Genomic DNA, 15,146 nt, shown 5'->3' with positions numbered 1-15,146 from the left:
TGCCGCCGAGCACGGCAAGAGGGATGCGAGGCCACCGCGCGGAAACTCCTCTCCTCCCAGCTCTGGCCAGGAAACCTGCTGCCTGCGAGGAAGCAGATTCGCGAAAAATTTTATCTCAGCCTCCTGTGAGAACATAAGCCGCAAAAAATTCTAGTTTCTGAGTGAAGTGGCCACTTTAGGAGGAGGAGGGGGTGGGGGGAAGGGGTGGGGGAGAGAGACGGATATTCGTTGTGTATTGCCGTGGTCACAAAGTGAGTTTTATCATTTCAGAGCATATGTGTTTGGTACACAACCTTACAGAGGTGATCCTGTGCTATTGATAGAACTGCCACAGCTGTACTGTCCCTCCCAACCCCTCGTCAGCCACCATCCCCCATAGCTACCTCCATACAGTTACATTCGCTCTTTTAGCAATTTTGTAATATTTTTGGGGGGTTCAATAAAAATGGTACATTATTGAAAAATGTTGCTCAAATGAAAACTACTGATGAAAGACACTGCACACAAGTAATTACACTGTCTCCCCAGAAGGGAAGAAGAAAATGAGATGAAACCTCAAGGGTTGAGAGGGTACGTGATGATTTTCCAGTAATAACAAAATCGAGTCAAATTTGTAAACAATTTGGCTATATAACCACACTTACCAGTATGCTATTGCAACCCCTCTCACCTGATCCATTCACTGATTAGGTTTGGAAGAGCGCAATGAAGCTGTTCTTTCCTCCTCTGAGGTAAACGTATGCAAAATTGTTGTATCTTGTCCCTGATATCATGTATAATAGCACTGGGGCGGATTTGAAGTTCCAGCTTCTCCCACACACGTTCTATAAGGGGATCTCGCTGGCCACAAAAGTACCTCAACATTATGCAGTTAGTTCACAAAAAGACGTGTCATGTATGGACGAGCCATGTCCTATCGAAAAATGGCACTACGATATGGTCGCATGAGAGGTAACGCTTGAGGACATAGAATGGCCGTGACGTATCGTTGTACCGTCAGAGATATGCCTCAATCACCCGTGACTTGAAGTTTACCCATTGGGTGCCCACACCATCGCGCCGTAAGTAGTCCCTCTGAGTCTCACCGCACCATTGGAAGAATGGGACTTCTCCCTAGGTCGCTGCTGTACTAGCTGGCGATGATCAGTTCTCGTGTCCGCCCCAATAGCTGAGTGGTCGGCGTGACGGATTGCCGTCCTACGGGCCCGGGTTCGATTCCCGGCTGGGTCGGGGATTTTCTCCGCTCAGGGACTGGATGTTGTGTTGTCTTCATCATCATTTGATCCCCATCCGGCGAACAGGTCGCCCAATGTGGCGTCGAATGTAATAAGACCTGCACCAAGGTGGCCGGACCTGCCCCGTAAGGGGCCTCCCGGCCAATGACGCCAAACGTCCATCTCCATTTCCATCAGTTGGCGTTATTCACAAGCACGATTCATCGCTGGACACAATGCTACGCTATTCAACAGCAGTCCATGCTTCTCGGTCACAGCAACAGGCAAAACGCAGTCGTGTGTTATGCTGTGGTATTAACGGAAGGCTAAACATACGGTGTTAATTTCCTAGTGCTAGTGCTGTTGGTCTCCAACAATCTGTGAGGCATGACACTAAATGCTGTAGAGAGACCATTACTTCTTCTCAAATAGCAGACCCAGACTTAAAGGGGTTACGATGAGCTTGGTGAGTAATACAGCGTTCCTAGCTTGTGGTGGTCAGATATTGTCGACCGGAATCTTGACCTCGAGAACCCATGCCCGCAAGTTCCTACGCAGTACGACAACGGACCACTATTACGTCCGACCAGAATACCCCACAAATCTCGATACTGTAGGATCCGTCCAGCCTGCCAAATGGGGACCCAGAAAGAGTCCCCTTTCAAACCTCGTCCGGTGCTGCCAACGCTGTCTCATACGACTACACGCTCGTTCCGTGTCCTTCACAGTGGTGACTCAACATTTGATGCTGTATGTGCTCCTTATATATCCTATCCGACCTGGGAACAACACTAAACACAACCAACACTGATGCCCCTTGGTAGCTGTGCTCCGTGTCACAGAGCATTGCAACTCTAAATCATTCACATACGCGCCGATGGTGCGTACGTGTGCGGAGTTACATTGACATCCGATGATGTCTTCCGGATCCTGTTCGGTAGTAATCGTTTTCTTATGAAAAGTATTTGGACTAAACGACGCTCCAGAAAGTATACTGGGAAAACAGCGTGCATTTACTGTCGCGGTGCAAGGGAAAAGTTTCTTCCGACGGGTATTAGATAGAAACACGAGGGCTATGAGAAGTCACGTACCTCTCCTGGTTGTTTCCTAGTCCGCCTTTCTTCTCTTTTTATCGGTCATATTTGCCTTCACATTTAATCTACATGTACATCAACATTTATACTCGCAAGCCACCCAACGGTGTGTGGCGGAGGGCACTTTACGTGCCACTGTCATTACCTCCCTTTCCCTTTGAAGGAGCTCTATCTTGACTCCCCTTGTTAAAATGACAGTCTACATTTACATCTACATAGATACTCCGCAAGCCACCGTAAGGTGCGTGGCGGAAGGTACCCTGTACCACAACTTGTCATTTCCCTTCCTGTTCCACTCGCAAATGGAACGAGGGAAAAGCAAATGCCTGTACGCCTCCGTAGGAGCCCTAATTTCTTATCTTATCTTCGTGATCCTTTCTCGCGATGCGTGTTGGCGGGAGCGTAATAGTTAGGCAGTCAGCTTCAGATGCCTGGTACCTAAATTTTCTTAACAGTGTTTCCAGAAAAGAACATCGCCTTCCCACCGGGCATTTCCATTTGAGTTCCCGAAGCGTCTCCGTGACACTTTTTTTTATTCTAACTTACCAATATCAAATCTAGCAGCCCTTCTCTGAATTGCTTCGGTGTCTTCCTTCAGTCCGACCTGGTATGGATCCCAAACATTCGAGCAGTACTCAAGAATAAGTCACACCAGTGTCGTAATGCGGTCTCGTCTACAGGCGAACCACTCTTTCCCAAATTCTCCCAATAAACCGAAGTCGATCACTTGCCTTCCGTACCACAGTTGTCACATGCTCGTTCCACCTCATACCGCTTTGTAAACATTACATTCGGCTTGGTGGCGACCGTAGATGCATTTTCCACTGGCACTTTTCTGGGTGAGTAGATATTAGTGGAAGTCAGGTGACTTGTGGCCGGTACAGACTGTTTCCGCCCTTTAGTTAGGAAACCATGCAGAGCACCGTACCAACAACAGCATTTTATTACTCGGCAAAGCGAAGTGGATGTCCAGCTGTTGCGAGAACTAATACAGTCGCGCGACAAGGTATTGTCACATTCCAAGTGGTGGCCGAGACTTTCATTTGGTGGTAATTCACCAGCAGACGAAAGTCCTTGCTGCCACTGATAAACTTTCGGACTGCATTTTCACAGAAGAAATTGAAATACGTGTGACTTTCAGTTTAACAGTATCACTGGAAGCGAACTAAGCAGTGCGTGGGAACCATACTAAGCACAGTCAAGCGAAACATTACATCCAGAAGCGAAATATCACAGGCAGGGTGGGTGGAAAACAAATGAAACTCTCCGCTCCACCGTCGCAGCAGCACGCATCCCCACTAACGATCATGACGCGGGACCAACGAGACTTGAACTTTGAACTCGCAAGTGTAAATACCGGGAGCCCACAACTGAGGGGAAGGCAGAACAAGACTGGACTGCATACTCCGCAGAGGAGAAGGCAGAACTAATGGCCAGAACACCAGCAGCGTATTTAACACCGAATCTGTTTTCCTCAGACCCTATATTCATTCAAAGGGACCAGGATGTTACACGACTTGTAGTCCAGCCCACTCGAGACGAAATCAGACATGCCAGCAACATCAAATCACATGAGGTATTAAGCAAACATCACGTAGGAAAGCTCCAGGTCCCATTGGTATTCACCAAGGAGTTCACGGATAAAGCTATAGAATGTTTAACATACGTCGCGAGTGCCACCTACGACATCAACACTCCCCTGCTTATTGGAAGGCGGTCGAGGTCTTGATGCTCAGGAAGCCAGGGAAACAGCATTCCTTTCAATAAAATTAGCGATCCATCAGCCTGCTTATCTCGCTCACTAAGATTGTTGAGAAGCTGATTCTAAAATGACTGCCTAGGCGCTGCATCAACAACACCCTGAGGCCAGAGCAGTTCGGCTTCAAGAATCGCCACTCCACTGCACAACAAATCCTCCGCATAGTTGAATACAAGAAAGCAATTGAGCCTGTGTTCTCAGACATCGAAAAAGCCTTCGGTCGTGTCTGGCTCAACGGCCTCATCTGTAAACTAAATGATGCTAATTTTCCCGACGGACCCATATGTCTCACATATTCATTTCCCACGAATAGAAGTTTCAATACTGACATTCAGAGCAAACAATCTGGACACGGTATTCAAGCCGTTGTACACCTAGGCAACGTCCTGGGGCTCATCTTTTTTGACCTCCACGTTAACGACACTCTAACAACACAAAACGTTAGCGTCTACGAAGACGACACTGCCGTCTCAGTCCTAAACTGGAAACCATCAAATATAAATTCACCAATACAGAAAGCACTCATAACTGTTAAACATTGGTTGGAGAAATGGCATATCAAGGTAAACGTCGACAAGTGCGGTGAAGTTCTATTCACACTCCGACCGAAATAACTGCACAAACATCAACACTGCAAACAAATAACTCTTCACACGTGCCCAATACATTTCCGAGATAGCCGAGCGGTCTAAGGCGCTGCAGTCATGAACTGTGCGGCTGGTCCCGGCCGGGGTTCGAGTCCTCCCTCGGGCTTGGGTGTGTGTGTTTGTCCTTAGGATAATTTAGGTTAAGCTGCGTGTAAGCTTAGGGACTGATGATCTTAGCAGTTAAGTCCCATAAGATTTCACACACATAGGCACATTTTCGGAGATAACGTCTGGTGTAGTTATGTCGTCTTCATCATCATTCATCCCCATTACGGTCGGAGGAAAGCAATGGCAAACCACCTCCGCTAGGACCTTGCCTAGTAGCGGTGCGGGTCTCCTGCATCGCCCCCTACGCTCCTCGGAGTATGGGACCTCATCATTATCATCATCACCTCTAAATAGTAGGGTGTCGAGGTCCATACACAGGAAACCTATTAGACGGCCGATGCAGCTCCAGTCTGAGTATACGCAGCTCCAAAACGCCTGCGCCGTTAGCAGGTCATACAGAACAAGGTGCTACGAATCATAAGCAATGCACCAAGGCACAGCTAACAGCTCGGATTTACATAATGAATACCGTCTCGATACTTTCGCAGAGATATTCAAAAAAACTCGCCACAAGGCTGTACAAGAGCTCAAGACACTCGAACAATCCCTTTATCCTGAATTTGGGGAACTACGATCTCAGCCACAGGTGGAAGCATAACCGCCCAAAACCAGGTTTTCCTATGGAAAATTAACGACATGTGGAAGACTTAAATTGAGCTCACAAAAAACGTTATATCGGTACAGCCATATATTACCGCAAATTTGACTGCACCGTCAGCTGCACTCATAAAGCCAAGTAAATGGCCAACGCACAAGACACAAACCTCACACAACGAGTGGCCAATTTTATAGTCAAACTGACCGCTCAGATGACGACTTGGTACGTTACAGGTACGCTGACTCAGCAGCTGGCCAAGATGACCAGCTACAACGGCAATACCACTCAGTAACATATCAAGACCCAAGCATGAACTGTCACAACTGACATAAACCCGTCAGCAGCCCTACTACGCGCCCAGACTATAGCAGAGATATTCTCCCACGGCAGCTTCCATGCAGTTCCCCCCCCCCCCCCCCCCTCTTTCCCTTTAAACCGCAACTCTTCAAACGCTTTCTGTTAAATGTCACCTAGATGCTACCGAATTAGTGGGTGATCGTGAATAGACGTACGGAAACATAACAGAATACAAACCATATTGCAAAGGTGACAGTAGGATGTTTTGTGTGGCCACCATGGTAGTGCGGGCGTGGAGGGGCTCCATTTCTTCTTAAACTCAGACATTTCATTCCATCACCAACAGCTGATGATGGCGTAATGGTTGTCCACAGAAACTTTGTGGACTTCCGATGACTGGATTCGGCAGTACACCCGAGAACCACGAAAGCAGCATATAGGGTGGGAGTGCCTCAGATCACAACTTCGAAAATGTTCCGTCAATGTACAGTCGTTCAAATCAGTCGAGGAGCCGTCTTCTTCGGAGCCCCGTAAGTTGCAATGCGTTTCACTGCAACGTTTTAGAAGCATATCGCAGCAGACGTTCACTTCAAATATCAACGAACAATGCTGCTCCGTATTTGCGCGACAATAATCCACAATAATGCCACCTTGTCTGAGCGGCTGTAGTCGTTAAAGCACGCCTCGGATGAAACAATTTAGAGCACTCGTGCTGGAACAAATTTTCACGGCTACTTCTTGCCATACAAAGGAAGTTGCCGTCCTTGTCTCGGATTAAATTCGAAAGCTCTTCGCAAGGAGTGAGGGAATCTGACACTGTAGATCGTGATATATCCATATAAAAGAGCTACAGATTAGGAGAAATGATGGTGAAAGATGTATATATCGTGAGAAATGATTGTTTGTTTGGCGTATTTGATCGTTTCTTTGCAATGTTTACCACTAGGAGCACCTTTGCATATCTGAATACAAAAGTGATATGTATTCTTTGGCTACCAGAGGTTGTAGTAGTACCATTGAGTAGAGCCGGGGTGAGTGAAGCAGCAATTAGCACTTGTCGACCAGAGAGGAAAAGAATGTGTTGTATCATGGCAGAATGATGAGCCTGGATGGCGAACGTGCCACACAGACAACGAAACTTTATTTTAGAAGATGCTCCCTCTTGTGTAATTGAGGACTTAGGATAAAGGATGAGTTCATATGATTTTATAGAGAGACGACACTTTTGGGAAAAGGTTAACTGCACTGAGTTTCTTTCGATGCAAGTGCTAATCGCGAAGTACTGTAATTTCTCTGATGGAATGATTGCTGAGAAAAGGTTATTGTTCATGTCAGTTCGAGTCGTTTTTGTGTCATTAAATGTAATTTCAAAATACTTTCCTGATTTGTAAATATTTCATGAAGCTTATCCTCACACATTAAGTGAAAGATAGATTTGGCGAAACCTTCGCTGTCATGCACTGTACTGTTGCATAGACAGTAAAACGCATTTTCATAAAGAGAACAAAAGTTTAACTTAAGAAAGCAGCCTAAAAAAAAAAAAATAAGGCAGATCGCCGTGCTGAGATTTCTTACAGGTCATGCAGTTCGGCACTTTACATTCTTGCAGAATATAGACAGAGTAGAGCCAAGTTATCCGTTGCAAGGTAAGAAACAATTATATGGCGTAATAGAACTTTCTGAGATGAAATGAGGAACAATTTTCATTTGCTAAATTTTCATATAGATTCAGAGGAAGCATTTTTCTGACAGGGCACAGTTTCAATACGCAACTGATAGCCATTGTGTATCTCACAACAAAGCCATTCTGAATATTACTGATGATCATTTTTATGTTCAGTCTCACTTACAGATAGTTAAATGTAATTTAGTTCAATTAGCATCACATTTATCAAAACTACTCTTGCACAGTTACATTCGTGTTCAAAATTAAGGTAGCTAAGATCAGAATCTGCAATCAGAATTTAAAGATTATTCAGTTCCGAAATGAAACGAAATAATTACATCATATTAATTCAGTTACTATAGTAGAATAGTATTTAGAAAGTTTCACATATGATGGGCATATGAAACCCACAAGCTCCTTTGACACCATTCGACGGAGCAATCTAGATGGTGACACTGAGTTTCAGTATCTCTCTTGTTCCTTCTCCGTACCAACAACCCTAATACGATAGCAATATTCCACTACCTCCAGTTTCTCTCTCCGTATCACCAATACTTTTCTCCCTCCCACTCCGTATCAACATCGCAAACACGACAGCACAATTATCTCTCTTTCCTCTACCCAACATCAACAGTGACATGATAGTAAAATTACACTCTCTAACTTTTTTCTCTCTCCTTGTCAACGACACTAACACGACAGTAAAATTTCACTATCTTCTTTTCTCTCTCCGTGTCAACAGAGAAAACTCAATAGGGACACTGACGTCTTTTTTATGGGCACCACAGCCCCCGACAAATCTAAGGAACGACATAGTTTCCACCAGGCTACATGTTTCAAATGGGCCTTTCTTACGAATAGCTAGTTAGATTCGAATTTAGTTCATACTCCAGTGTATGATACTCGTAGATATAGATACATTATGGTGACAAGTTGAATAAGACAAACTCCATGGACTGTTACGCACTGATGAAAACATGTTACGCATTGTTGTGCAAGGTATGTAATCTTTCATACATCTTACGAGGATGATGTAACCACATCTGTTACGCACTTAAGAATGAGCAAAATGTCAAATTACTTAGTGACTTAGCTTAAAAATTACAACCAAGTAGGTAAAATTTCATTCCTTAAACGATGTTTAAAACATCATCCGCACTCATCTCCGTCATACCGACTCAACATGTAAGCAACTCATATCTCGCGAAGGACAAATACACACACACACATACAGCGATACCATTAACGTCACCCACTAACGAAAGCTATGTCAACTTCTCTTTCCTAGAGTGTTTCGCACCGAACAGAGTCTACTGTTTTTCATGATTTGACAATTTTTTTGTTTTAATTTTGTGACCAGATGCACATACTCTCGCCACAATTGTCAGTTAACGTGAGTGGTGAAGTCGCGTGCGCTGTTTGTCTGTGAGTTGACTAAAAACAGAAGTCAACAAGTCATTTGTAGGTCGGAAAAGTCATCATGGAAAAACGTGCGCTCTGGAGTTCCCCAAGGCTCCGTCCTTGGTCCATTACTCTTCTCACTGTACATTAATGATATTTCTTCAGTGATTCACTCCTGCAACTACCATCTATATGCCGACGACATCCAACTGTACATAAGTGCAAGCCCCAAGAACATTTCTGACGCAGTAGCGAGTATGAACACAGATCTTTGCTCTGTTTCTCGATGGGCACAGAACCTAGGTCTGAAACTAAACCCCAAGAAATCCCAGGTCATACTTATAACTCATCCAAAGTTAATCAGCCGATACTTTCGCGAAACATTCCCTCAAATGCTCCTCAATGGTACCCAACTACCATACCAAAAAACAGTAAAAGACCTTGGAATAATCTTGGATGAACACCTAAACTGGGAAGAACAAACAGTCACAGCTGCCAGAAATCGCTCTCCTCCCTACATGCAATTCAAAAATTTAGAAAAATATTTCCAACCCATGTTAAACAACAAACACTAGTCTTGCCTAATCTTTACTACTGTGATGTAGTTCAACACGGCATAACCATTTCCAGTCGATGATCGTGAGAGCTGGTTTCTCAGGATGGAGCAGAATAAGGTTACGATTGTGGACGGGGCCGTAATCAGTTACTCTCGGTTTGCACAGCAAATACGTAAACTTTATTTAAAGAAATTAAAATTTTTAAACAATCTCTTAAAAAACACACACGCAATTGACTGTATGACGGCTGAAGGCCTTATCACAGAAAAAGAATTCCACAATTTTAAGGCCGAAGGCCACCAACAATAACTTCAAACAACAAACGTCTGAAAGCCTGAATTAGAAGTCAGAAGAATAATTCCAAATAGCACATATTAGCATAAATACTTCAATTTAAAACAAATTGTAACACGGCTGAAGGCCTTATTATAAAAGAAGTGATATTATTACTCGCCTGAATGCCACAAATAATTTCAAATAACAAACGGCTGAAGGCCTGATTTAGAAGTCAGGAAAACAATTCCAAATAGCACACATCTCAACAAATACCTTGCTTTTAAAACAAGTTTCATTTAAAAAAACTTATTGTAACATGGCTGAAGGCCTTATTTTGAAAGAAGTGAAATTACTGGTCGGCTGAAGGCAACACACAACTTCAAATCACAAACGGCTGAAGGCCTCACCATCAATAATTAGAAAATTACAAATATCCTCAAAACAAACATCACAATCTAAGGAAACAGTACAAGCGTTTCTTGGCAAGTGTCCCAAGAGTCGGCCTGGGGAGGTTACTCGAACATAAGGTGACGTGAGACATGTAGCCAAGAGTTCTACTCACGTAACAGGATAGTAACACAAACTAGGAGCAGCTTAAGCGCCGAGCGACCGACTAACCAATGCGCCTAACGTCCGATCACCGGTACAAAGACTGGAATATTTTTAGCCAAGGGCGAAGAGACAGACAGCACTACGTCTTCAGAAAACACCCAAGGCCAAAGGAAACGCTAGAACCAAGGTAGCCCTCCCAAAAACATATGCACAGTACAATTCAAGAGGCTGTCGAACTACACGCGCCGGCCGGAGTGGCCGAGCGGTTCTAGGCGCTACAGCCTGGAACCGTGCGACCGCTACGGTCGCAGGTTCGAATCCTGCCTCGGGCATGGATGTGTGTGATGTCCTTAGGTTAGTCAGGTTTAAGTAGTTCTAAGTTCTAAGGGACTGATGACCTCAGAAGTTAAGTCCCATAGTGCTCAGAGACATTTGAACCATTTTTTTTTAATTACACGTCGTGTCGGACAGCATCAACACGACGAGGAAGGGTACACCGCCGGAAAAGTACGCTAACCTCCGGGGCAGGTAACTGGGGCGTTAGCGGCCACAAGGAAGAAAATTCCGCTGGTTGCACTTCACTAATAAGAATAATACTAAATTCAGTGATGAATAACAAACAGAGGAAGACGGCTGCAATATTTCATCGCTTCGAAACACTTCACTCGTTGCCGCCAGGCTCAGCGGCCCTGGGAGCATCAACTCGCCGACCAAAGGCGAGATCTCAGAATAGTCGAGGTTGCATTAGCAGTTAACTCTTCACTCAAACGTCCAGGGTTCGGTGTACAACGGAGTCGTCGCTCTCGCAGCTACCCCTCCCCGCTGATGCGCCTCAACCGACCTGATCTCCGTTCGAAAACTCCTCACTCCACGCAACGCGTTCCGGAAATACTAGTGATCGCTCCAAAGATAGTACCACAGTGTTCGTATCTATAAGCGCTGCTGCTGCCACTCACGGGCAGGCAAGCCAGCAACTTAGTGACGCCAGTAAATCGAATAAGTAACGACATGCCAAAACCGCAATGACAAGATTCCAAGCAATAAAAGGCATGAACACGAGCCGCGCACGGCTCAGGTCGGTTCAGCTGTACCAAAGAACCCAGTCCATTCCATCTAAACACAACCCACACCATTATGGAGTAGTCACCAGCTTGCACAGTACCTTGGGTCCACGGCTTCGTGGGGTCTGCGCCACACTCTAACAACACCACCTCCTCTTATCAACTGAAATCGGGACTCGACTAACCAGGTCACGGTTTTCCCGTCGCCTAGAGTCCATCCGATATGGTCACGAGCGCAGGATAAGCGCCGCTGGCTGTGTCGTGCTGTTAGCAAAGGCACTCGCACACCCGATTAACGTCAAATTTCGCCGTACTGTCCAGACGGATACGTTCATCGAAAGTCTCACATTCGTTTCTGCGGTTCTTTCACGCAGTGCTGCTTGTTGTTAGCACTGACAACTCTACGAAAACGCCGCTTCTCTCGGCGGTGGTCGTCGGCCACTGCGTTGTCCATTGTAAGAGGTAATGCCTGAAATTTGGTATTCTTGGCTTACTCTTGACACTGTGTGTCTCGGGATATTGAATTACCTAATGATATCCGAAATGTAATGTTCCAAATGTCGAACTCCAACTACCATTCCTCCTTCTAAGTCTGTTACTTTCCATCGTCCGGCCATAACCACGTCGGAAACATTTCCACATGAATCGCCTGAACACAAATAACAGCTCTGCCAATGCACTGCCCTTTTATACCTTCTTTACGCGGTACTACCGTCATATGTATAAACTGATAAGTCAGAACATTATGACCATCTACCTAACAGCCGGAATGTCCACCTTTGGTACGGATATGGCGGCGACACGTCGTGGCATGGAAGCGATGAGGGCTTGGTAAGTCGCTCGACCGATTTGGCACCACTTCTGCACACACAAGGCACCTAATTCCTCTAAATTCCGGGAAGGGGGCGATGAGCTCTGACGCCACGTTCAATGGCATCTCAGAGATGTTCGATCTGGTTCAGATCTGGTGAATTCGGGGGGGGGGGGGGGGGGCATCAATTGGAACTAGCCACAGTGTTCCTCCTCGAACCACTCCATCAAGCTCCTCACCTTGCGACATGGCGCCTTATCTTGTTGAAAAATGCCGCTGTCATCAGAAGACATGATCATCATGAAGTCATATGTCGTGGTCTGCAACCAGTCTACGGTACTCCTTGGGCGTCATGGTGCCTGGCAGGAACTCCACTGGACTCATGGATGCCCACGTGAATGTTCCCGAGAGCGTAATGTAGCCGTCACCAGCTTTACAGGTCCCGTGGAAGTCGACGGATTCGCTCCTTCCCATCGGCATGATGAAGAAATTATCAGGACTCATCAGACCCTGCAGCAGTCTGCCACTGAGCCAACGTCCGGTGCTGATGGTAAAGTGCCCATTTCAGTCTTACAAGGGGACCCTCCATACTGTAAATCAGGGATTTTGATGCGCTTCAAATACGTTGTAGAGGCACTTACCCTGAGTACCTGGATATACGGCTTTTAGCGACGGGCCTCGGTTTTTGGGAAAAACGATTTTGAAGTACTTTGCGCGCTTTGTATATCCGTTACCATTACATACATTGAAATAAGTCGGCGAAGCGCAGCGGTAAGGGTTCACAGCTACCGCGCTGGGGGTACCGTGTTCGAATCCTGCTCCCATATTTATACACTCCTGGAAATTGAAATAAGAACACCGTGAATTCATTGTCCCAGGAAGGGGAAACTTTATTGACACATTCCTGGGGTCAGATACATCACATGATCACACTGACAGAACCACAGGCACATAGACACAGGCAACAGAGCATGCACAATGTCGGCCCTAGTACAGTGTATATCCACCTTTCGCAGCAATGCAGGCTGCTATTCTCCCATGGAGATGATCGTAGAGATGCTGGATGTAGTCCTGTGGAACGGCTTGCCATGCCATTTCCACCTGGCGCCTCATTTGGACCAGCGTTCGTGCTGGACGTGCAGACCGCGTGAGACGACGCTTCATCCAGTCCCAAACATGCTCAATGGGGGACAGATCCGGAGATCTTGCTGGCCAGGGTAGTTGACTTACACCTTCTAGAGCACGTTGGGTGGCACGGGATACATGCGGACGTGCATTGTCCTGTTGGAACAGCAAGTTCCCTTGCCGGTCTAGGAATGGTAGAACGATGGGTTCGATGACGGTTTGGATGTACCGTGCACTATTCAGTGTCCCCTCGACGATCACCGGTGGTGTACGGCCAGTGTAGGAGATCGCTCCCCACACCATGATGCCGGGTGTTGGCCCTGTGTGCCTCGGTCGTATGCAGTCCTGATTGTGGCGCTCACCTGCACGGCGCCAAACACGCATACGACCATCATTGGCACCAAGGCAGAAGCGACTCTCATCGCTGAAGACGACACGTCTCCGTTCGTCCCTCCATTCACGCCTGTCGCGACGCCACTGGAGGCGGGCTGCACGATGTTGGGGCGTGAGCGGAAGACGGCCTAACGATGTGTGGGACTGTAGCCCAGCTTCTTGGAGACGGTTGCGAATGGTCCTCGCCGATACCCCAGGAGCAACAGTGTCCCTAATTTGCTGGGAAGTGGCGGTGCGGTCCCCTACGGCACTGCGTAGGATCCTACGGTCTTGGCGTGCATCCGTGCGTCGCTGCGGTCCGGTCCTAGGTCGACGGGCACGTGCACCTTCCGCCGACCACTGGCGACAACTTCGATGTACTGTGGAGACCTCACGTCTCACGTGTTGAGCAATTCGGCGGTACGTCCACCCGGCCTCCCGCATGCCCACTATACGCCCTCGGTCAAAGTCCGTCAACTGCACATACGGTTCACGTCCACGCTGTCGCGGCATGCTACCAGTGTTAAAGACTGCGATTGAGCTCCGTATGCCACGGCAAACTGGCTGACACTGACGGCGGCGGTGCACAAATGCTGCGCAGCTAGCGCCATTCGACGGCCAACACCGCGGTTCCTGGTGTGTCCGCTGTGCCGTGCGTGTGATCATTGCTTGTGCAGCCCTCTCGCAGTGTCCGGAGCAAGTATGGTGGGTCTGACACACCGGTGTCAATGTGTTCTGTTTTCCGTTTCCAGGAGTGTATTTTTATGTATGTAAAACCGACCGGAAAATTTGGTTCTAACGTTCAAAAGCGAGTAGACGAATCAACTGGGAAATATAGTAATGCAGTCGTTTCCTGCATGAAATTCGGGAAGTTCACGAAACTGGTGTACGGAGAATTTTTGCGTTCTGTAATACTTCCGTACGTGGGACAGAAATTTTTTTTGTACATTATCGATTCGTGGGGAAGGCAAACTGATTAAACTTTATACGTTCATCTATTCACTGATGAAAGGAAAGCGGACGCTAAAAGTGGTCCCACCAAAGTGCACTCTTTATTGCCAGCCCTGCGATGTTTATTTTTACCGACAGGTGAAAATCTTCACGAAAATTATTCAGAATGCTCCGATTTGATGAAAGACAATAGAGAGATCGCTTCTAGGGAAGATTCGACAAAATTACATTCGCCAAACCTACATCAATTCAGCGCACCTAATTTTGAAAGCACGATTAGATAACCATGGTTCGCATCGAAATTAAGCGGACGAAAGAAATCTTTTTGAAGGCAAACGAATTGTGTTTCCCGGTATCGCTCATGAAGAAACCGTGCGCTTGCAGGTTGTTGCGAAAATTTGTGCTTCGGTTGTTTCTATGATAAGTATCACCCATAATATTGTTCTGAAAAGACAATGAAAAAATAAGATTTTGTAACATTGTATGACAGAAAGAATTAATAACTGAATATGTCTTTATAATTTCGCACACCTTAACCATTTGTTGATATTCTTTGAAATAAAATAGAAAAGTTCGGTCGATTTTGAAAAAACAGTACATGAGCAGGATTCGAACACAATACCTCCAGCTCGGTAGCCCTTAAGCTTTACCACTGCG

This window comes from Schistocerca cancellata, chromosome 2 (assembly GCF_023864275.1).
Source record: "Schistocerca cancellata isolate TAMUIC-IGC-003103 chromosome 2, iqSchCanc2.1, whole genome shotgun sequence".
NCBI lineage: Eukaryota > Metazoa > Arthropoda > Insecta > Orthoptera > Acrididae > Schistocerca > Schistocerca cancellata.
The sequence above is the reverse complement of the archived record's forward strand: the minus strand, read 5'-3'. Positions refer to the sequence as shown.